Genomic DNA, 24,969 nt, shown 5'->3' with positions numbered 1-24,969 from the left:
TACAGGAGACCTTTGGAAATGCAATTATTGTTTTCTCCTATAGATAATTAGCAACTGAAAAAAAAAGTTGCTTCAAGTGAGATCTTCTGGGAAAATATCACTGAACTCTACCGATAAGCTTTGAAAGAATTAGGTGTTCGAACTACCAACAGGGCAGCCTGGGCTTTGTGGTGCTGTTCCAGGAGTGGTGATGGCTTTGTACTAGATGAGCTTCCCGATGCGACCTCATCAGCCCCCTTCCCAACCACATCCCCATATGAACTGCAAAATACTCTGTACAACCCTGGGGCAGAGGGCTGCAGCCCACTGTAATGAGATAGGTCCTTCTGGTGCACACAAAGGAGCATTAGAAAAATCAAATCTACAAGCTTTCACTGGGTACTTCTCTGAAAAAACATGAGACAGTCGAAATTGACTTTAACTAGTCCTGAAATGATAAACATTGCAGCACAAGGTGTTGGTTTGACTGAATCTAAAGGAATTTCTAACAGTTTCAGCTGTTCAAAAATGAAATAGGATGCCTTTAGGGTTGTCTACTAACCAAAGCTGTTCGAGCAAGCCATTCAGTCTACTATTGATGGGATTCCCACAAAACATGCGGGGCTCATTTTTCAGCTCTTCCAGAATTTTGAGCTTCGACCTTTCTCTAAAACAGACCTTTCTTAAATTTGCTTCATTGCAGTGACATGGAAATTTGCAGACGCAAAGAGGCAGAGAATCTCACATAGTATTTATCTTCTAAAATTCAATACCGAATATTTTTATGGTTAGCCCACCATACTTTAGTCCTCTGTGGGACTCTTCCATGGTCTGGGCCCCCTTGCATGTGTTAGTATGTCCATGACTGGGCAGATGGAAGAGGCATCATAACTTCTTAGTCGCGTGGGTTTCCCCAGAAGGAAAATAAAGTGCTACATAATTCTATGAGGGCATAACATGCCCCCTTTGGGAATTTTCCCAAACGCCCTGTCTCCCTCTTAAATAAGAAAGAAAATGAGCAATATTTGTTGAGTACCAGGAAATACGCTAACAATTTCAGATACCTTTATTCCATTTGTTTCATTCATAGGAATAAAACTTTGAGGTAGTTTCAGTATGTCCATTTAACAAATGAAAAGTCTCAGACTTTTCTGAGAGTTTAAGTCAAATGCACGAGGTCACACCACAAGTAACACAAAAGCCAGAATTCAGACCTCCTGTGTTCAAATGCCCCCCGCTCCGACCTATCTAGAATTCTAGCATATAGAAGTGTGGTCATAAACCAGGAAACAAGGACCTGTGCATCTTTATTCTAACCATGAACTTATTCTTCCAGTAGGTCTTGCAAGGGAGGAATCATTAGAGTGCAAATAACCTAAAGGAAAAAATCTTTTTCCCTGAAAGCTGAAGTGAAAAGAATGTGGGAGAGCAGAGCAGTGAATCGTCAGGGCTCGGCTACAGAAAGCTCATCCACATCAATCAGCTCTTGGAGTCAGTGCCCTAAGAGAGAACTGACACGAAATTACACAAAAAGTTATGAGGCTCAAGACACCGAAGCTCTTCTTGGGAAGAAAATCATCTTTCATCCTCAGCTGACCCCATGAAGAAAGGGGGCAGAATAAAACCTGGGAGATGACAATCTGAGGAACTGAGGTGGGGTTCTGGTGCAGTAGGAGTACTGAGCAAGGGATGTATGTAAAAAATGGAACATTTGCATAGATTGTGCTGAAGTTGAAATGAATGCCTCTTGTTCGGCTAGTATTTCAGGCGCTCCTGTGTGCTCCTCGTGGGGGAAATGGCACTCAGATCAATGATCTAGCATCACAGCAGCTACTGGTAGGACAGATGACAGAGCAAGACACACCGGCAGACCAGACTCACAGGTAGTTTTGAACATAAGACCTCTGTTCTTGTGCTGGCTGAAGACTCATGAATTTCACAGAACTACCGCTGGGAATTGAGAACCAGAGGAAAAAGGAATGGGGAATAGGCAGCATTCAGTGATAATGTCTTGATGGTATTCAGAGGAGAGTTTTTGATATTCTCAACTAAAGCATTAGGGGAAAAAAAAATGAAACTTGGCCTCTATCTCACACCACACACAGAAGTTAATTTAAGAAGCTCTGATTTTTTAGAAGAAAGCATAGAATATTTTGTGAAAAATGAAAAATTTTCTTGGATAGGACACCAAAAGTACTAACCACAAAAGCACAAGCCAGACTCAAAATGATACATATTCTCTCCGATGTGTTGTCCAATTCAAGCCCTTCTCTTCTCATGAATTTTTTGGGGAGGAAGACACACACACACACACACACAGTGATGATATCTCCTTTCTCTCAATTCCTGTTGTAATTACATCTGAATTCTCTTAAAATTATCACACAGTGCTAGCATATTGATTGTGTATAGTTATTTATTGGCTGCCAGCCATGGTATGCTGGTAAACGTTTAGTAACGGGCTCTCTAGAGTAAAAAGACCCGATATGTAAACTTTGCCAATTTCTGTGGTGTAAATACTCCACTGTGGCCTATCTCAAGCCATCAACACCAAGTTCCTAGAGGTAGAGTTGGAAAGAGAGCCATACAACTGCGCATGAGCCAGCACAGCCGGCTATCACACATCACTGGTAGCCTGTCTCCCCAGTGAGTCCGTAAGCAATTCCTGGTGGTCTAGTTGAACTTAACATGCTTCCTCAGTTTCCTCGTTTGGTAAAAGTGGGTAAACATGCTCGAGAGAGTAACTTCCTCAGAGGATAACTCATTCTAAAGCTCTATTTGAAGTGTAAGAAATTAGAGTGGATATTTGCCCAATATATCTCCAGCAGCCATATCTTTTTCTAGAAATAGCCTCCGTTTTCTGTTTTGGATCCATCCCTTCCTCATTTTCAATCCACAGTCCTCAGGTGAAGCTCATTGCCCAGCTCAGGAGTGGACTATGTGACCAAGACCAATCTGCACATCACATTCTCTCGCCACAGTGATTGGTTCACAAGAATGCCATGAGATCCAATGACAAAAATAAGAAGCGGTGAGACCTTTGCTGAAAATACTGTCACATAACTCGACATTTGTTACTAGGGACTTGAACCAAACAGAATGTAAGATCTGGAGCTACCGGTGTCTCCACCTTGCCACCATGTGGAGTCTATGAATCATGCAAACCCAACAGAAAGAGAAAAACTAAATGATGAAAATGTTTGAGCTTTGAAGTCAGGAATGCCAAAACGTGCAAAGCTTCGGCCTTAGACCTTTTATTTAAGTAAGCCAATAACTTTCTTTTTTCCTTAAACTAATCTGTATTGGGTTTTCTCTGACATACAGCAAAAAAATTCCAAACTGATACAGAAACATACCCTGATTAATAAACCCTATATTATTAACACATTGGGAAATATTAGCAAAAATTCGTAGCATGATAATACTTTTCTATAAAGCATCATTTTGCCAGTTTCTTACAAAGTTAAACGTACATTTGTCATATGTTCTGATCGTGGCAGGCAGAATAATGTCCAAATCTCCAGAACCTATGAATACGTTACCTTTTCTGGCAAAAGGGGCTTTGAAGAGAACTTAAAGCTGTGGTTACATTAAAGATCCGGAATTATCCGAGTATACCAATATAATCATAAGGGTCCTTCAGAGGGAGGCAAGGACAGAGTCACAGAAGGAGATGTGACCATAGAAGTAGAGGTCGGAATGATACAGGATCACTGCAGGATATGGATAGCCTCCAGAAGCGGGAAGAAGTAAAGAAGTGAATTCTTCCCCAGAGCCTCCTTCCCTAGAGCCCTGCCAACACAGTTTAGACTTCTGACCTCCCCAATTGTAAGAGAATAAGCTTATGTTATTTTTTTTTAGGTGACTAAATTTGTAGTAATTCATCACAGCAGCAATAGAAATCTAATAACCTAGCAATCCCAATTCCAGCTGTTTTACCCAAGAGAAATGAAAACTGATTCTTACAAAAAGAAAAAAACATATGCAAATGTTTATGGCAGATTGAGTCATAATTGCAAACACTGAAAACAACCTAAATGTTCTTCAACTGATGGATGAATAAATAAACTGGGTAGCATTCAACTCAGTGGAATACTACTCATCAAAAAAAAAAAAATAAGAATGAACTACTGATATGTGTGACAATTGCGTGAACCACAAATGTATTGTGTCAAGTGAAAGAAAAGAGATTCAAAATGTTACATTCTTTATAATTGCATTTATACAACATTCTGGAAAAGACAAAACCACAGGGACAGAGAACAGATCAATGACTGCCAGGGGTAGGCAGTGGGGAAATGGCTGATTACTAAGGGACAGTGCAAGGGAATATTAGGGGTACAGGAACACTTCTGTATCTAGAGCATGGTGGTAGTTTCACAACTCTGTGCCTATGTCGAAACTCATAGATCTATACTTCAAAAAAAAGTGAACTTTCTTGCATATAAGTTCAAAATGAAACTGGGGGACGCCTGGGTGGCTCCGTTGGTTAAGCGTCTGCCTTTGGCTCAGGTCACGATCCCAGGGTCCTGGGATCGAGTCCTGCATCGGGCTCCCTGCTGGGCGGGGAGCCTGCTTCTCCCTCTGCCTGCCATTCCCCCTGCTTGTGCGCTTGCTTTCTCTGGCAAATAAATATAAACAAACAAACAAACAAATAAAAAATTGGTTGGAAGTTAAAAAAATAAGCATCTATTTATTTGAGAACAAGTTTGAGATGCTGTCATGAAATTATCTGTCTATAGGAGTTGTTTTCCTATGTTCGTCTCACTCACATTGTCAGGCTTTCACATCAAACCCCCTTTCTTGACCTTCGACCACCGTTTCTCAAATAACTAAACAATGGTATAAAAAAATGTGCTAAACTAAAAATCCAGAGTGGCAAGAAGCAAGTCCCTGAAGGACCTACCATCTCTAGAAGCTCAGCCAGCAGCTCACTGGCCCTTTAAAAATGCAGTGCTTAACCAAACTCTGACCCCAAAATGTTGCTTGGGTTTTTGTCCCTATTATTCCCTTATTAATTTTTAAAAGGCGAGCAGTTCCACCATTACACTGGGTTTAAAGCCCAAAAAATAATAACTTTTGTGGTTTTAAGATTTCACAACTTTGACCCTACGAGCATCACCAGAGACAGGCACTATCTTTTAAAAAAAGAAATAGAAAAGAAGAGCAGTCCGATAAAAATGGATACAGTGAGGGGCGGGGCACAGAGGGTGGCATATTTCCAGGAAAAGTAGATAGATGCATGGAGTGTTAGTGGGTGACCTCAGGCAAAAGGAGGTCAGAGTCGTCCTTCTTCGTGACCCAAGTTCATCTCATAGTATTCTGTAACAGTACAGTGCCTCATTTTCTTCATACTGCAGGGTCACAACTAGACAACAGCAGAGGAAGAAATGAAAAACAAGGGGAAAAGGGTCATTTTTCCAGGATCTCAGAAAGGGAGCTCAGTATTTCTATAACATCTTATTGGGAACAGACACACAGCCTAATGTTTTTTCATGAGTTCCCAGTTTCTACTGCATGGAAATGTTTCCGTATCACTCATGCCACAAGCCAAAGACATAAAGGCACTGTCTGTCTTTATCCGAATACCACATGATAAAGAGTCTGAAGTCCAACAGATCCTTAGAGAATTTCAAGGTGCTCTACAAGTGATCCAAATTTGGGCCATCTCAAGATAAAGGACAGTAATGGTTATGCCTCTACCATTTCACTAATTCTTGGCTCAAAAATCTAAAACAGGTATCTCTGCTGTGAATGAATATCTTAAAATCTCCAAACAGAACTCACTTCCCACTAATTCTGTAAACAAGATATTACTTCTCCCTCCTCCCTACCCAATACCCATTGGTACCCATCTCTGTCTTTCCCTCTAGAAAACCAACTAACAAATAAACAAAAACTCATCCCCCAAGATTTCTTTGCTAGTTACTATCTACCATATGTACTCTCCTCAGCGTCTACACGGTTTTACAGACAATATCAACTCATTTGTAGGATTATCTGGGAGACTGTAGGTCATGTCACTAAAATTTCTGAATTATTTCAGTGAAAAATTAGTAAAATGGTTCCTCTGCTGTACCATGGGAACAAAGAAATGTAAAGTAATGCACAAACTATAGCAAATCTTATTCTTTTAGGGGCACCTGGGTGGCTCAGTCGTTAAGCGTCTGCCTTCAGCTCAGGTCATGATCCCAGTGTCTTGGGATCGAGTCCCGCACAGGGCTCCCTGCTCTGCGGGAAGCCTGCTTCTCCCTCTCCCACTCCCTCTGCTTGTGTTCCCTCTCTCACTGTGTCTCTCTCTGTCAAATAAATAAATAAAATCTTTTTTTTAAGATTTTATTTATTTGAGAGAAAGATTTTATTTATTTGAGAGAGAGAGAGTGAGACAGCATGACAGGGGAGAGGGTCAGAGGGAGAAGCAGACTCCCCACTGAGCAGGGAGCCTGATGTGGGACTCGATCCCGGGACTCCAGGATCATGACCTGAGCCGAAGGCAGTCTCTTAACCAACTGAGCCACCCAGGTGCCCCTAAATAAAATCTTTAAAAAAAAAAATCTTATTCTTTTAAGCAGAAATAAATTTGAGCATTATTTTAATTTTTTGAGAAGAAAATGTGCAGGAGGAAAAACTTTTGCACTACTCTTATGTTCACTGACTATGGACCTGTGAATGAGGCTAGCAGAAGACAGATTAACAAGAGAAAAGGCACACGATTTTCACTAATGTCTTGGGTGCACAGGAGTTCACAGAAAAGTGAGACTCAAAGTAGTTAGACTTGGGAGCATATATACCATTCTAACAAAGGAAAGGGAGTTTGGGCTTCAAAGGATGATAAATTGTAAGCAAGTGACTATGGGGGAAACCAATGGAAAATAGGGTTATTTTGGTAAGGTTGTTTATGCAGACTCATCTTAGTGTAACTCTCTGTCTCTGTGGTGATGAGTCTCTCTCCTCTTCCTGGTGCAGGGGAGGAACACCTTTGCAAAGGGAAATTTATGCCCTACTTTTAGGCAGGAAAGGGGAAGGTAGAGAACTGACATCTGTGGATTCTCAATTCCCTGCAGTTCAAAATAATCCTATGCCCAAGTGGCAGACTTGGGGGTAGGATATTGAGATCCCCTTCAAAAATCTTTCCAAAACATACTATACCCATATAAACCATAATTTAATCTTTTCCCCCAAAACAGGGTCATCAATAGGAACCCCAATTAATGGACTGTATGATAATATAGATTAGTTCTGATTACTTCCTTCTTCCTTTCCATAGAAACCATATTAGAAAACAGAATATAGGATTCAGAGTCTTACACACATAAGTGGCGTTCTGGAACTTCACGTAGCCATGTGTGTGACCCTAACCACATCTCTTATCTCTGCTGAGGTTAGTGTTTTAATCTGAAAAGGACAGCAATATGTTTTTCTCCCAGAAATGCTAATTAAGACTATAAAGATGATGCTTGTATCATAAAAAGCGATTAACTTGAGAATATGAGATATTGATTGATTAGTCTTAATCACATGATCCACTCCCGTACTGACCCTATTAGAAACATTTAATAGGCTAGCTATCAGTAAGAACAGAAAGTATTATCATTAAGGTCTCAGATACCTCTGAGGTGTTAGACCTGTTTATGTTTATAGCAAATGGCCCTAGAATTTTCTTCTCAGTTTGCTTTGGCACCTGGTTTCTAATGATTTTGTATTTCCTCTTTCACTGTCCATGTATCAGCAGCTTGTTTGTGTGTGGTTTTGAAGGCGCTTGTGGCAGATTATATTATTTGTCTCAGGTTTTCACTACAGCATATGAATACATGTCCTTGCCATGGCCTTGTGGTGGAGAAAGTACTTCCCCATACCTCGACTTTTAGTATGACCACATGCTTTACATTAGCCAATGGGATATTAGCAGATGTTTTGCAAACTTGTGCAGTTTGACCTGCTCACTTGCAGTCCAGCCTTTATCATCAAAAGAAAGACTCGGGTAGCCATTAGTGCAATGAGATAAGAGAAACAGGAGCAAACTTTACTCAACCTGTATCTGGAATCCAAACCCACCATAGGTCAGCTGAACCCAAATGAACATACAGTTACATGAGTAACAAATAAATGATTTTATAGAAGCCACTGAATTGGAGTCATTAGGCATCTTTGTTGTGGCAGTAGCTAACTACATGGTGCCCTCAATCTTTAGGTTTTATCTCATTGGATGATTACACACTTCCCAAGAACAATACATTTTTATCATTATTAACATGGTAACCTCTACCACACTCCCCACACCATACTTGTCCCGATGCTACCTTCTTTTATGATGATTCCAATTGCGGGGAGATTTTTAAATACATACAATCATGTTAGAATTGTGTAATTAGGATTAAACGGGTCATAAGAGAGAGCCTGAAGTAGCACTGTCCAGGAGCAATATGATGTGAGCCAAATACAGAATTTTAAATTTTCTCTTAGCCACTTTAAAAAGTAAAAGGAAACAGCTCAAATTCATTCTAATAATGCATTTTATTTAACCCAATATATCCAAGATGCTTTCATTTCAACATGCAATAAAGTTTCTAATGAGACATTTTATATTCATCTTTCCATACTCAGTCTTCAGAATATATATATTACTCTCCTGAACATTCAGAGTAGTCACATTTCAAGTATTCAAAATAGCTACATGTGGCAAGTTGCTATATCATATTGTACAGCATATGACTGGAGGCTTTCATAAGAAATGAAATGGAGAGACTTCTGTGCAGAGCTTTATTGACAACCACTAGAACCACTCAAAGCTCCTTCCTTCCTTCCTTCCTTTCTTCCTTCCTTCCTTCCTTCCTTCCTTCATTTCTGGACAGTTGGCTGATTTTCCTATAAATGGAGGGTGGCTTGCACTTGGTAGCATTCTGTGTTCTGACCTCAGACTTGCATTTATCTATTATTTTATCCACATTTTAATTTTCACTAATTTCTTAGTTTTTCCAAAAAACAATTACCATATTATGGTTTATTCTATGAGCTTTGTTCAACATTCTGTGAAGTGAAATGGGATATAAGTAATGTACAGTTACTTCCTGTACTTTGTTAATATTATTCCTTTAACCTAAAATATTTTCCCTCCCCTTCCCCAGCAAACGACTTCCTCCAGTCAGCTTAACTGCCAACTCATATTTAGGGTTCTTGGCTTTTCCTTATCTTACCACCTTCCCCAGACTTCATTTGTTTCTAAGCCCTCAGGGAGATTGTAAACTCAGGAAGTAGCTACTTCAATCCTTTCTGGATTCAAACAGCCTGAAGTATCCCATCAAGCACCAGATTCTTCAGGCAGATGGAGGCTGAATAATATTTGTGGACTGACTGATGAATGGCCATTGCTAGGCGATTCCCAGTAAGGAAGTCCATGAGCATCATCTATCTTTTAACAACCCTGGTAAACTCTAAATTCAGCTGAAAACATAATTAGTAAAAGATCACATGCCCCCATTATCCATGGCCCAAGAATTCTCCTGGGGGTGACGCCTGAGTCTTCTCACTCCTACCCATGCACTGCTTGCTGTCAGGGTTGTACAAATGGAAGTCAGGCTCAAAAGTTACACAATAGAAGTGATTTTTAATATTCCATTTTAGTTTAATTTCAGAAGGTCCAGAACCTCATTTATTTCTGATTATTTTTAATATTTTGACTCAGGGATTAATATGTTTTTATCCCCCCTTTCGCTTCTTGATATTGCTTTCTGTAACCAGCCTGTGCTGGTTAAAACTCTAATTAGAGAATAAAAGCATGGGTAAATTATTTTTAATATGACTAAGACCAGACTATCTTCATAATAAAATTCCTTTTGTTAATGAACTTAAAATAATCTCAATAATGATTTTTCTACTGAAACTGATAACACCGTTGGAATTATAATGATTTCATATTTTTTCTCATACAAAGGAGAAAATTAATTTTTGATAATGATTTACACTCCTCCCAGGTTTAGCACAGATCTACAAATAATTTTTAATAACCAGGTTGTCCACTGAACAATCTTATAGCAGAAAGTATCTGTGCCATGGTTGGGATGTGGGATGAATATCTACAGTGTAAGAAAGCCATTCCAAATGCTCATAAAATAAAAAATATTTGAGTTTGAAAAAAAAAAAGATGAATCTATTATAAATCATCCTACAGATCCACAAAGAATCAGAGTGGAAAAGACAGTAAGTAAATGAAGATGCTAGGATTTCTTTTTTTCTTTTCCTTTTTTTTACCTTTTATTCTTTGGCCTAATTTTCATTAATATATTTGAACTGTTTTTTACTCTATTCCTTGCACGGTGATTTTCAGACTTTCTTTGGAGTTATAGGACTGGGAAGGGAGAACTTTAAAGTCAACCGGAAGTAAAGTATTAACTAAAAGGTCTACACATTTTTGGCCAATTTTCAAGATTCTGTTTTTCATTTAGTAATACATGCCTTCATTCATTCCAGTTTTCACACACACATGCACACACACACAGAGAAAAACCATTATATATTAGGTGGTATGTTGGTTTTGTAAAAATCAAAGATACTCATATAAAGTCTTTAACCTTCATGTCATATTATTATTATAGTAAGGGAAATAAGAGTTGTTGATAAATAATTTTAATAAAGACTTTTTAAAAGACAGGATATAAGTGAGATTTTTTCATGACTTCAAAGAAGAAAAATATTTATTAGGGACAGAGGGGAAAGAAGAAAGGAATTGGAATGAAGAATCAGGGTAGACTTCAAGGAAGAGGTGGCATTTATTCTAGAGATAAGCATTTAGATGTCCAGAAACAGAGGTGATGGGAAGACAAGGGAAAATACTCCCAGCTTCTGGAAGTGTCAGCAATCGAGAAGAGATATTTAACAGATGAAAGCTGTCACTTTATTTATTTATTTATATGTCAACTCATTCTATAAAATACTAGAGGCAATTTGAATAAATACATATGAAATTAATAAAACAAGAATTATAAGGTTCATTCATTGAAAAAAAAAGTTTATTGAACACCTTCACATGAGCCAGACTAGTAGGAAAAAAAAAAATCTCTGCTTTCATGTTTACATTTTAGTATGGAAGACTCACAATAGACAGAAAAATAAATACATAAACAAATCTGTAACACTGAAAAAATATAAAGCAGGAAAAAAGAGAAAGGGGGTAAGCCATGGAGGGGATCAGTGTAAGCCACCCTAAAATATGCCACTTTTGCATATGGATTATTTTGAGCTTATGTCAGTGAGGATCAAAAAATGAAGAAAGAAGCCTTCATGGAGCTTCCCTTATACGACTAAAAGCAGAAATTTCTGAGAAATGAAGACTGCCATAAACTCCTTCTCCTGGGAAAGGTTGGGTTTTTTTTTTCTTTTAAAGATATTTATTTATTTATTTATTTATTTATTTATTTATTTATTTATTTATTTATGAGAGAGAGAGAGAGAGAGAGAGAGAGCTGGGGAAGAAGCAGAGGGACAAGTAGACTCCCTGCTGAGTGAGGAGCCTGATACAGGGCTCAATCCCAGGGACCTGAGCCGAAGTCAGATGCTTAACTGACTGAGCCACCAAGGCACCCCAATTCCCTCTCCTGGGAAAGTTTTATGGCTGAGAAGAAAACAAAATTTTGGCACCAAGATGGACCTGCACAAACAAACCTCACTAAAATGGCCCCTAGCTTCTATTAATTTGCCCCATATATGTACCTTCCCATAGTTTGTCACACTTGGAAGCCTAAAATCCTGTTCCTTTGTCTTTTCACATCTCCACAATCTACTGCTCTTTGTTAGACATGGTATATAAACTCTGAGGCCCAGCTGCTTCTTTGGGTCTTCATTTCTTTTCTAGGAAGACTCCCTTCTCAAAAAATTAACATCAAATAGAGTTTGCACACCTTTCGCCTATTAATCAGTCTTTTCTCAGTCTAATTTGCATGGCTTCAGCTGGAGAACTGAGGGAAGCAGAAGTAAAGTTTTTTTTTTTCCCCTCCCCTACACAAGAGTAAAGAAAGACATGCTATTTTAGATATAAATTGGTCAAAGACATCTTTCTGCAGAGGCCATTTTTGAGCAGAGACTTGAACAAAATGAGGAAATGAACCTTGAATATTTCATGGAGTCACCATGGTTGGGCTCTTACATGGTGCCTCGGGGCTCACAGACTGTGCCCAGAAGCCCAGGGAGAAGCTGCAAAGCTTCTTAAGAACTAGCTTCTGAAGAGACAAAATTTTGCTTCCACTTCATTGTGGTGCACATGTAAGTTGTCAAGGCCAACCTAGATTCAAGTAGAAGAGAATGAGTGCCCACTTCTCAATGGCAGAAGTAGCAAGAATGTGTAGCCACCCTCAATCCTCCAGCTTTGTGCAAATGCTTCAAATTAGGTTGAGGTATCTTTCCCTAAAGAAATGGTCTACATCAAGGGTCAGCAGACTATGCCTAAGCAAAATAGAACCAACCAGTGGACCTACCCACCCCACTGACTATTTTTGTAACTAAAGTGATGTTAGAACACAGAAATATCCATTCATTTACTTACTATCTGCCTATGGCTGCTTCTCTGCTTTAAGGGCAAACTTAAATAGTTGCAACTGACTTGAGAACGGGCAAAAATTAAACTGTTTACTCTCTGACACTTTACAGAGAAAGTTTGTGGAACCCCGGCCTACAAGAAAGCAATCATGACATTTCTCAATCACTCCACATAGATCTCCAGCAATTTTATTTTCAATCTTGGCTATAGGTCCCTAGAAATAATTAATTTTGCTTTGAGTAAACTGAAGTTCAAGAAGATTTTGAAAATGTAAACTGATATCCAAGCAGAAAGCAGGTGCCTCAATAAGAAAGATAAATATGTTGAAGCGAATCACACCAAACCTGAAGCTAATAGAAGCAGAACTGAGAGAAACAGGTCCTCTTCACACGATGCAGAAAACTGCGCAGCCAACCCACTGCAACCTCCTCAAGGTTCTTTGTTTGTTGCTTAAAATTAAGGAGAGGAAAAATACCTCAAATCTTAAATAAAATGCATTCCCCCCCGCCCCCGCCAGAGACTGGATATTAAACCCATCAGAAAAGCTCAGACTTTTACACTTGTAACAACATTGCAAGAGAGGAAACTTAGGCCCATTTCAAGATGTTTGTCAGCTCTAAAACAATGTAACCATTGGTTAAAACAAAACTTTAATCATTGGACATGTTTGGCATCATGCCTCTTTGGCATGCCTCCCTGAGACCTGACAAATCACCCTCACCCAGAGTCAAGAGTATAGCACGTATTAAACCAGTCCTGACAAGTGGATTCGTCATCTACTACACTAGGGTAGGACTCATCGTTTAATCAGCCAAATAGGTAACCCCAAGACTATCTCAAAAGAAAGTGAAGAGTTTGGGCACCTGGGTGGCTCAGTCGTTAAGCATCTGCCTTCGGCTCAGGTCACGATCCCAGGGTCCTGGGATCGAGCCCCATATCGGGCTCCCTGCTCCGCGGGAAGCCTGCTTCTCCCTCTCCCACTCCCCCTGCTTGTGTTCCCTCTCTTGCTGTGTCTCTCTCTGTCAAATAAATAAATAAAATCTTTTAAAAAAAACTAAAATAAAAAATAAAAGCAATCAACCTTAACCAAAAAAAAAAAAACACATAATAATGCCTTTAAAACAATAAATATTTTTAAATGTAAAATAAATATAAAGAAAGCCTTTAGGAACAATAAATATTTTTAAATGTAAAGCATGAATATAAAAAATGACCTTAATAAAAATGAAGTATGTTTTAACATCTATAATAAAATTCAAAGTAATGACAACATAAATTCATAAAAATAAACCTAGATTTGTTAGAAATTAGGAATAAAAGATGTTTTGGATTATAAATAACAAAATGAGCTATTAATACAAGTGATAAAAGGTAAAACTGGTGAAGTGAAAAACAAAGGACCTAACAGAAGTTAACAGGATAAAGTACTAGGGGAAAAATAAGAAGAGAGCATAAACACAATTTTCAGAAAATACAGGGAAAGATAGTGCATAGAAGAAACTTGAAAAGTTAGCAAAGTCCTGAAATGGGCTAAGAATAGCAGATAAAGAACAATTAAAATGGCATGCATCAATTTGTTAATGGTACTCAAATTCAGGACTATAAAATAAAATTCTTTATTAAAAATAAAAATAAACACCCTTAAAGCAACACCCACCTGGAAACACCCAAGTGGTGAGACTCCTATTAAAATGGAAATATCAGCTTGCCCTGTGGAGAACTTTGCAGAGCCTGAGAGGCTGGGAGGAAGACCAGAATGAGAAGCCCTTCCCTCCTACCTGTCAGGTATGCCCAAGCCCCAGCTCAGCCCCCACATGATCTGTGCCGTGAGCAGCTTGGCTTGCTAGCCACAGTAATGCATGAAGGTAAACAGTGGGAAATCAGGGCAGAAATACAGGATGAGTCATACAAGGCTTTAAATGCCACACTGTTTCACAGTGTTTTCCAAACATGAGCATTCAGTAAACTAACAGGTTTATCCTAGAGGTTTTGATTCAGTAAATCTGGGAGGGGAGGGAAGGAGAAGGAAGGGGAAGGCAGAGGAGAGGCAGCGGGGAAGGTAGGTGCTCTGTGATTTTCACTTATGACATTCTCAAACAGGTTCCAACCCTTTTAAAAAGTATTCTCCACTCCAAGTAATTTTGATATTTTTCCAGGTTTAAGAAATAATGATTTATGATCTTGAGACAACTGAGACTTTTCAATATCCAGGTATCAAATTCCAAAACACAGATGGACAAGAAAAATGCTTTGAATGGTAGCAGGTCAGAGTTACACAAACCCAGTAAAAGGTGCAGCCAAGTAAGAATGACGCTGGGAACCTGTCGCTTTCATATGAAACTCAACTGTTTTTAATGTTCTTTGCTACTGCCAAGAACCACCAAATTAAGAGAAAGCCATGAATATACGTGTCACTGGTGGCTTTTAAGTATTAGAACATTGCCAAAATAAACAGCAAGGGTCCTTTGATATTCATATTTCTCAGGGATCAAATGTATGCACTCCAAGCCATATCTACCTCCTTCGAGACACTGAAAGGATAAAAATTAAGATGATTCAAGCCTTTTCTTTTCAACTTCAGAAGAGCACAGTGCTATATATATATCACTGGCACACCTAGAAAATGATTATGTTTGAACAGCACACTGGATAAACTGTAGGGGATTTGGAAGCCTCTGCATGGCTATGGTGAAAAAACTTCATTACATTTTCTTTATATCAAAATAATTTGAAAATAAAAATAAAATACAGAATTTCAAGTGTAGTATTTGTGGCGGGCAGGAAATGCACCATTCCAACCCCTCCTCATGGCAAGGCTTGGCTCAGGGACTGACCCACCTTGCACAAGGACACATCTGTCTTGGGGCAGCTCATATCTAATGAGCAATCAAGGCAGGAGCATAAGGACCCAGCCGTATTGGCCCAAAAGGAAGCAAGTCTGAGGGGGATTGAAGGAAGGTTCCAGAGCTGCCTAGACATAGGGGTGAGGTGGGGAGGGGGTTGGCCCAGACTTTGAACGCCTCACAATCCAGCGTCCTCTGCCAAATCCTGCTCCTGCCCCTTTCTCTTCATAGGTGGGGATCCCTAATAAACACTCTGACCTACAAAGTCCATTTCAGCTTCTGTTCCTGAGGAACTGTCAAATGACAAAGACAAAGAATAATACAATTTAATAACAAGGTTGATGTCCTTCATTCAATGGAAAACAATCCACAGATTGGGGGAGTACAATGCTTCACAAGCAGCGAAACACTCTTTCCAAGGGATTTGGGGCAAGAGCAAGTTTTATAGCACTTTCCTTCAGATAAACACCCAGAAGTGAAATTGTTGGATCATACGGTAGTGCTATTTTAAATTTTTTAAGGAACCTCAACAGTTATCTACAGTGGCTGCGCCAACTTATACTCCCACCAACAGTGCACAAAGAGGTTCCTTTTCTCCACATCCTCACCAACACTTGTATTGTCTTTCTCTTACTGACCATTCTAACAGGTGTGAATTGATATCTCATTGCGGGGTTTTTTTGGTTTTGTTTTAATTTACTGCAGCATTTTATTTTCCTCACATAAGACATAGTGCTGGGGCTTAATGTTCTCACATGACAGCAGAAAACCAAAATTTGAGAATTGTGCACCAAAAAAAACCCACTTTACATAAATTAAAAGGATGAATACATACATTTACATGTGTAAATGCAAAGTGTTTCCCAATTCAAGGCAAGCAATAACCCATGGTGCTCTGAAGAAAAGTAGATCCAAAGGCTTGGACCTCCCAACCCTATCAGACCAGCAGGGCAGAAATGATAACCGGTTCAGGACTCTTGCCAGCAACTAGAGAAATCCTGGAATAGGCAGCTCTTACACATTAATAGCCTGCACAGATCAAGAAACTCATGGTCCTGTAGACTCTCATCAAGCCAATAGATTTGTCGTCCATAAACATGTTCTCACCTCAGTCATGATGTGACTGAGCAACATGTATTAAGGTTTTAAGTCAAAAACAGATACAGCATACTAAACATACAAACAGAACAGTTAACTTAATACAAGGTCAAAAATAGCAACAAGTTCTACAGTCCAGTGCTAGTATCAGATACACGTTTCAAGGACATATTTCTTTTCAAAGGCTTATTCCAGTTTCATGAGGCTAGCATGAGGTTTGCTAGGGCATATTTACACTGTTGAATTAACTCATGTAGCAAATACTATGCATCTGCTCGAAGTCCATTTAGAGGCATTTGTGGAGGATGATGGAGAGGCCCACCTCCTTGTATTCCTGCTACTGATCCACATCTGCTGGAGGGTGGACAGCGAGGCTAGGAGGGAGCCCCCATCCACACTGAGTACTTATACTCAGGAGTGATGCTCTTAATCTTCATTGTACTGGGGGCCAGGGCCATGATCTCCTTCTGTTTCCATCAGTGAGCCAGGATACATGGTGGTCCCAGTGGACACCACCATGTAAGAGTATACCGTGTCGAGCACCTGGGTAGCTCAGTTGGTTGGGCATCTGCCTTCGGCTCGGGTCATGATCTCAGGGTCCTGGGATTGAATCCTGCATCGGGCTCCCTGCTCAGCGGGGAGCTCTTCTCCCTCTCTCTGCTGCTCCCCCTGCTTGTGTGCTCTTGCTCTCTCTTAAATAAATAAAATCTTTAAAAAAAAAAAAAAAAAAAGAGTATAGTGTGTCAACATCACACTTCATGATGGGAGCTGAAGGGAGTTGAAGGTGGTCCCATGGGTGCCACAGGACTCCATACCCAGGAAAAAGGACTGGAAGAGTGCCTCTGGACACCAGAACTGCTTATGGTTGGTGGTGATCACCTGACCATTGGGCAGCTCATAACTATTCTCCTGGGAGCAGGAGGATGTAGCTGTGGCCCCAGCTCCTGCTCCAAGACATAGCAGACCTCCATGATGTCACACAGGATTTCCTGCTCAGCCACTGTGGTGAAGCTGCAGTCATGATCCATGAGAATCTTCATGAGATGGTCTTTCAGGTCTCAGCCAGCTAGGACCTGACACAGGATGGTATGGGCAGAGGGTAGCCCTCATAGATGGTCACTGTGTGAGGGACTTGGTCCCCATAACTCATGATAATACCACTGGTACAGCCAGAGGCATATAGGAAAAACATAGCCTGATGGTTATGTACCTAAGCAAAGTATGGAAGATCTGGAATGTGATCTGAATCATCTCTCAGTTGGCCTTGACATTCAAGGTGGCATCAGTCTGTAGCACAGGGTGCTCCTCAGGGTTCTAGAAGTTGTGGTGCCAGATCTTCTCTATGTTTTCTCAGTTGATGATGATGTCATGCTTGATGGGGTACTTAAAAGTTAGGATTCCACTCTTGCTCTGGGCCTCATCACCCAAGTGGTCCTTCTGTCCCATGCCCACAATGATGCTTGGTGTCAGGGGTGCCTGACAGTGGACAAGAACATGCCCTGGGCGAGGGTTGGGGAGTCATTCCCAGCAAAGCCAGATTTGCACATGCCAGAGCCAGTCATGATGAGCAAGCAGTGTGGTTTCTTCTTGTGGAGGTGGTGGGCCCAAGGGTGGAGTGAAGCAGGCATTGTGGTTTGATTTGCATTTCCCTAATGATTAGTGATGTTTGAGCACTGCACCTTTTCATATACCTGTTGGCCATGTCTATTCAGAGCCATCCATTTTTAACTTGATTTTTTTTTTCTTTTTCTTTAAGTTGTAGAAATTATTTATATATTTTAAAAATCAACCCTTTCTCAAATATAAAATTTGCAAATAGTTTTCTCCCATTCAGTAGGTTGCCTTTTCATTTTGTTGACGGTTCCCCTTGCTATGCAGAAGCTTTTCAGTTTGATGTAGTCTCACTTATTTTTGCAAATAATTCTTACTAAATAATTGAAAATAATGATGAAGTTTTTATTTGTAGACTGTGCACATACTGCTAGAGCTGTCATCATGTGCCTCAATTCAATGTTACTAAAAGTGAATAGCAGCTACACCATGGACAAAGGTATGGGATATGAAATCAGAGATTCAAGGCTGCCCCTCCGGGCTATGCTAGTCAGAAAACCCCGACCCTGACCTACTGTGCCCTCTTCAGACTCATGAAACAAAAATGCCTTCAGCAACTCTGGATCTAGCAATTTTAGTAGCTGCTCAATGGCAATCCCCTTCTTGGCAGTAGTCAGAGTATCCCAGTGGAACAGCAAATGCCCAATTCTTCCCATCACCCTTGTTGCTTGTGTGGACTACTGGATTTGCCATCAGACCTCCTCACACAGGCAGTCCCCTGCAAGCCCTGGAAGAGGCTGCTCAGAGCTGAGTTTGCAAGAAGAAATACAGAACAATTAATTAAATTTGGATTTCATAAAAAGAAGAAATATTTTTTTTTTAGAAAATCCATGTGTCAAATATTACATGGAGCTTACTTGTATTAAATGTTTTAATCTGAAATTCAAGTTTAACTGGGTGTCATGTATTATTATTTGCTAAATCTGGCAACCCTACTTGAAGTGTGAAGGTTCTGGTCATCCCAAGCCCACCCCAGCCTGGGATGGACTAATGACATCAATATCTCCTGGATTACCTATCATTTTCTCTGTGTATCTTTTGGGAAATGCTATTGCTGGATTTCATATTGTTGATTCCTTCAGTCTTTTTGAAACTCTTCTTTGCCTTCCTTGACTCATCTTTCTTTTCTTTTTAAAATCTGACCAGTTCTTCTCTGGATTCTAATTCTTCCCCCACTGTCTAAATTAAAGGTTAGTCAGTATTTCCTGTAAAGGGTCAGACAGTAAATATTTTATTTTTTGAGGACCACATAGTGTCTGTCATAACTCCTGGACTCTGAATTTGTAGAGCAAAAACAGTGACTGGCAATATGCAAATTGGAACATGGCTATGTTCCAATAAAACTTTATTTACACAAATAGGCAATAGGACAGATTTAGCCCACAGGCCATAATTTGCCAGTCCCTCCTCTAGATGCAGGTGTAGCTGGATCAGTCCTTGTCTTTCTTCTGTGTTTATTCTTTTATCGATCTCATCTAATTACATGATAGGCCTACCACTTGTATTTCAGTGACATGCAAATCTGTATCTTAAACCCTGACTTTCCTCCCAGTCTACAGTCTTGTATTCCAAAAGCCTGTAAGATGATTCTTCCTAAATGTCTTATAGACACTTTAAATTCATCAATCCCAATTTCTCTCTGAAAGCATCACATCTCCTGTTCCTCTCCACAATCTCTATTTCTGCCAGGATAACCACTGTCCCTATGGCTAAACCCAGCTCAAAATTTCCACAGGTGTTTTTGGTTTCCTCCTTTCCCCAGCTGCTCATATTCACCCAGTGGACAAGTCCTGTAAATTCAACGTATTTATTTCATATCTGTGCCTGTCTCCTGTCCCTTCCTACCACCAAGGGGAAGCTTTCTGTACCTCCTGCCCAGCTCATTGCAATATTATCCAAATGACTCTAGACACCAGACAACAAGCAAATTTCTCCAGTACTGTTAGATTGCCTTTCCTTGGAATGGTTCTGACTTCTCTCTTTCTTCCTACCATCCCCTTGAAGACTTTTTAATGCTTTTATATTAAAGTCTAGATTCTTTAGCCTGACATCAAAGACCCTCTCTGAGCAGATTGAACTCTTCAATTGTTGCACCATTAAGAGTAATCAAAACAAACTATGTGCAGTTCCCTAGCTACTCAATCACTTTCTTATCTACTTAATTCTCCCATGCTTTGGTTTTCCCCTGCCCTTCCCAACCCTGGTGACCTAATTCCTACCTACATTGGAGGACCCAGCTCAAATATCTTCTCCACAAAGTCATCCCTAACCTTCCATCTAGAAGAAATGTTTCCATATTCAAACTCTTGACTACACTTAGATTATACCTCTTTCACACCTATTATAATTTTCTACCTTGTATCACACTAGCTCCTGCCCTATCTCCCTTGATACGGTTTGAAATCTGGTAATAAATTCTCTGAATTTCCTTTTCTTTCCCCCCAAAAAGATACAGTAAAAAACCTTCCAACCTTCCTCATTTTAGGTGTTCAATACATACTTGGTAAACAAATAAAAAATAGAGGATTAGTATTCTATACACACACAAAAAAACTACTGAGTGAATGAGTGTGTATGTGTAAAGAGAGAAAAATTGTGGATGTGGTTAATTTTAACTCATTTTTCATTTTTACAACTTCCCTTTTATTCACTGTGGAGGAGGAGAAAGGGGCATTTAACCCAGATCTACCTATTTCAACAGCTTCCATTCTTATCTACGAAGATATACTGCCTCTCATATTAACAATAACAATTAACTTGCAAAAATAAAAAAAAATAACAATTAACTTGGAAGTGAGGATTGGAAATTATTAGTAAATGTGTGGTTTTTATTTCGTATGTATTAAGAAATGGATAGCAGAGGCAGAGTAGCAGTCAGGTCCAGATCTAATAAGGAATTAGAAAATCATACCAGTTATTTTAGCAGAGAGAATGTAATATAAAGAATTTTGACTAGGTATAAAGTTGTAACCAGATAACTAAAAAAGTAAGAAGAGAATTCCAAGGTATTAAAGATGTGGTGATTGAAGGAGGCAACTACCATCCCCGTGGCCTGGGAGAAACAAAAGGAAGAGATTAAAAGTATCAAAATTTACAAAAATTAACAAAATTTACAAAAATTAAAAGAATCAAAATTTACAAACTTAAGAATCTCATCAGGCTGAAACTCAGGTTCTGAAAATAGGGACCCTGTTTAGCTCGTGTTAAAAAACACTGCAAGTGAATTCAGCTGCATCTACAGGAAGGAACCCTGCCGCCAGGGAGAAGCAGCATTGCTGGGGAGAGGCACCTAAGAACAGGAAGTAGAGAGATAAGCAAATTCCTCCTTCCTCATCCAGACCCTCTAATGTCCCTACTGACAGAGCCTAATATAGAAGCAGCTGGCAAAGCAGAAATATGGTTTGCAGGGCCCCAGCCCCTGCAGCACAGAGATATAGAGTTATAAAAGGATGGGTTTGGAACTGAGAGGCAATAACTTAAGAAGTGGCCCAGGAAGGACACCTATGAAAAGGTACCTATTGAAATGTGGCACTTGTGAGCTTGAGAATGAAGTCAAATAGGCTAACATAAGCAATATGAGATCTCTCACCTATAAAAATAAAATTGTAAAGACCTCTAGGTGGGGACCTGAAACAAGTAAAAGGAAAAAAAAAAGATGCAGACAGATTTCTTGACTTCAAAAATCAAATACCAGCTCAAGAAAACACCAAGACAAATTACCTGTGATCTTGAAAATGGTAAGGGGGGGGGGGGGGGGTAGCGAATTTGTCATAATTGGCAAAGCATTGTTAATTCAAACCCCAAGGAATGCTAAAATGCCACAGTTTCACACTAGAGGTCACCCCCGGTAAGAAAATATAATTGTACCATCCTTTATTGTCCCCCTGTAGCTGTTACAATATTGGAGAGCTGCTCCTTATTGCAAAGAGATTGGATTTTTATGAGACTGACATGCTAAGCAGCTTTCTAGTCAAGTAAAATACTGCATTAAACAGAATTCACTTTCGTACTTTGAGAAGCAGATATATTGACTGTATAGTACAGAAGACAGTATTCATTACATGCAATCACTGACCTATTTCTAAGGTACCAACTTTAATCAGAGGTAGGTCAACACTGTTATCAAGAAACAATACACTGGATATTACATAGAGACTGATATTGAAGAAATACTGCCTCATGTCAGTATCTAAATTGGGGAAAATACTGCCTTGTATCAACAGAAAGCAGGTGTACTACATGAAATAATTACACTACATATTTTAACAAACTCACTAATTTTAGAGTTTATTGCATTAAAGGCATTTACGGCTTAGGAAATTAGGGTGTCTTTATCATTTCATGGCAAATTATGATGATTCAAGGACATCTTCCAGAAATGACATTTGTTAAAATTCTTAATGGCAAGGGATCCTCTGTAAGTACAGAAGTCCAATTTTCAAAATCATCTGAATGCACTAAAAATAAGCTGATCATTCATTGATATGATGTGGATCACTTTTACTGTATCTCCATGTCAATGTTCCTTTGATATTTGTGCTCCCAGCTTTTACTACCCACTAATTCTGATTGCTGTTGTTTTGTTGTTGTTCTTGTTTGTTTGCTGTTCTCTCCCAATATTCTGGTCTTTCTACATCTTTCATGGAAAATACCTACTGCATTTTTTTCTTTATACTTCAGTTGCCATTCTTGGAGCCATGAATGACCATGTTGTTTAAAGTGTCCGGGAGCCTAACCCCTCAAGTCTGAGACCCCCTCACTCATTGTGGTCTTTTCTTGCACCCCACTTCAACAGCAACAGACCCAGCTCACCTGGTCACATCCTTTCTGTTTTCATCAAATAAATGCACCACCTTCCAAATTTCTATTAGATAGAAACATCATATTGTATTGTATTATTATATATCCATTCATTCTACTATGCATCCCTAGTATATCAAATCCACTGATAACGTCACTTTTCTACAATCTATCATTTCTCGAGTTGGTACTGCCCTCCATACAGGTTTAGAATCCATGGATTATCATTATAATTACTCACTAGTTACCCATTCAACTTTCTTGCCCCACTTTCCCTAGATCATGCTCCTTTGGATAAATCCCCACCTTGGTTAAACCCAACTATCTCGTCATTCTGTACTTTTCTCCATAAAGTTGAATGTTGCTAAGGAAAAGACATAGAAACATGCTATCAGGTCTAAATTTGAAAAATCAAGATAAGAATTATTTGACAATAATAACCAGAGAGTCAAAGGGTCTCTCAATAATTCAAATATACTTCCAGAATACATTCGCTCACCTACTTAGCAAAATGGACTTTTAATATCTTCTCTCTCCTCAAACCTTCAGCACAACTATTCCCCAAAGACACATATACACACATACTTTCAGCTAGTGATATTGTCTCATATTTGAGAAAAAGGAGGCAACTAAAGAGAAACTGCCTTATCTTACCACTACCAAGCCTGCCACCTTCCCTGGATCTGTTACCACAGTCTCTGGCTGTCCCTCCATTATAATGAAGTATGCCTTCCCTGTGTACCTCTAAACTTGTGCTCTAGGCCCCATTCTTTTTCTACTTTTCAGGGTATCCATTCAGTTCCTGGTAATCAATTTCTCCCTCTCTACTGAATCATTCCCATCAACACATACACATTCTTCTTGATGTCATATTATCACCATTGCTATTGACCCCATACAACCTCCCCTGACCCCATGGTCCACCTTCAGTTTCTGGAGTACTTTTCTGCTCCTTTTAGAGCAAAAGTTCTTGAATGGCTTATTTATGGTCTAGTCTTTACTTCCTGCCATGCCATCTCTCCTTAGCCCATTATTTTTCTTACACAATTGATTCTTCTTGTCAAGGTTATTAGGAATCATCACCAAAGTCCACCAAGTTTCCAAATTTACTTGGCAGCTATAATTCTTCAGCTTACTCAAATTCTTGGCAAAATTAGACACTGTCAGCCACTCAATCCTCCTTAAAACACATCCTTAATTTTTGTGACTCCACATTTTGCTGGTTTTTTCCTTATACCTGAACCACTTCTGCTCAGTCTTTTCTGGCCCGCCCCTTCAGTTCAAAACTGAAAAGCTGGAGTGCCCCAGGGATCCTCCAAAGCCCCACTGTTCTCCATCTCCAGTGTTTTCCTTGGTGAGCTTTTATATATTCCCACTATTTTAATACCATCTGTGGAGACTATCAAATTTGTATCTCCATCACTGACCTCTCCACTGAGCTCTAAACTCTAAGCTGTAATTAACTGTAATTCTATGATTGACATTTCCACTTGAATATCTAATCATCTCATTAATCCCAATATGGTCAAACAGAACCTTGATTCCTTTGATTTTATCCCCAATGTGCACTTTTGAACTCCTTCCCTGCCAATATCTCCACCAACCACCTGGTGCTCAGGTACAACATTTAGCATCATTTCAATTCCTCTCTTCCCCTCATTCTCCTCCCTCACATGAAATCCCTAAACAAATTACTTCAGATTCAACTCCAAAATAGATTTTAAACCTACCCACTCCTTTTTATCTCTCCTGCACCAGCCACTTCCAGTTGCAATCATTATCACCTGCATGATGGCTCTAATCTACAAGAGAGGTCATTTCCATTGCTGGAACTATCTTTTCCACTATCATTTCCATTGCTGAAATATCTTTTCAAAACATAAATCTTCTCATGTAACACAACACACACACACACACACACACACACACATTTAAAACCCACCATTTCTTTCCCTTGGTACTTAGAATAAAATCTAAAGTCCTTCCTGTTGCCTATAAGAACCAATATGACATGACCCAGTTCCACCTTTCTAGCTTCAGGACCTAGTGCTCTCTCCCAATCTCAACATACTTCAGCTCTAATAGCTTCTTTTTATTCCTCAAACTCAC

The 24,969-nt window shown here is 39.4% G+C and overlaps 1 pseudogene; it reads right to left on the bottom strand.

The window, feature by feature from the left end:
* Window positions 1-107: 107 nt before the first annotated feature.
* LOC112838533 (actin, cytoplasmic 2-like) lies at window positions 108-18,077 on the bottom strand (annotated as a pseudogene).
* Window positions 18,078-24,969: the final 6,892 nt, after the last annotated feature.

Source organism: Callorhinus ursinus, unplaced genomic scaffold (assembly GCF_003265705.2).
Source record: "Callorhinus ursinus isolate GAN/ISIS: 27379988/994484 unplaced genomic scaffold, GSC_fseal_2.0 scaffold113, whole genome shotgun sequence".
NCBI lineage: Eukaryota > Metazoa > Chordata > Mammalia > Carnivora > Otariidae > Callorhinus > Callorhinus ursinus.
The sequence above is the reverse complement of the archived record's forward strand: the minus strand, read 5'-3'. Positions and strand labels throughout refer to the sequence as shown.